Genomic DNA, 627 nt, shown 5'->3' on the forward strand with positions numbered 1-627 from the left:
GATAGTGAACAACAGCTCAACCTGAAGCTGGGTTGCCATGAGTCGCTGGCAACGGCGTAGGCTGCAGTGGGCTGCCTTAACTACCATGAGTGGCCAGCAGCCAGCGTGAGCTGCTGTGAGCCGCCGTGAGCAGCTTTCCAGTGGCCGGCAACCGATCTGCCTCACCCGGGAAAAGCGCAATGATAATACCAACATAGGCCAGTGAAGCGACATCCTCCACAACTAGACTGAAGAACAAAAGGACAGCAACTTGTCTGTTCCCCTTCCCCGATTCCCCAATAAAAAATCTAAAAAAAAACCCCAAAAAACTAGGCAAGTCTTGATGCAAGCATACATGTTGTGGGCTTTGGGTCAATTGAAGGAGGCTAGGAAAAAGCAATTCATTTGCTGATAGACCTTCAGAATACTCACCTTCAAATAGCCCAAGGTTGAGACCTTGGACTTGTAAAGTTGAGTGGAAACCTGAGCACACTGCTTAGCTCTGCTTTGAGTCATATTTAATAACATGAATATTGTTCACTGTTTTCCAACTGTTAGAATTAATTTATAATAAAAACCCTGAAGGCTGAGTATGGCTACGGTGCTAATGGAACCCTGACAATGCAGTAATGGCTTTTTTTTTTTTTT

Source organism: Hipposideros armiger, unplaced genomic scaffold, assembly GCF_001890085.2.
Source record: "Hipposideros armiger isolate ML-2016 unplaced genomic scaffold, ASM189008v1 scaffold_504, whole genome shotgun sequence".
Lineage (NCBI taxonomy): Eukaryota > Metazoa > Chordata > Mammalia > Chiroptera > Hipposideridae > Hipposideros > Hipposideros armiger.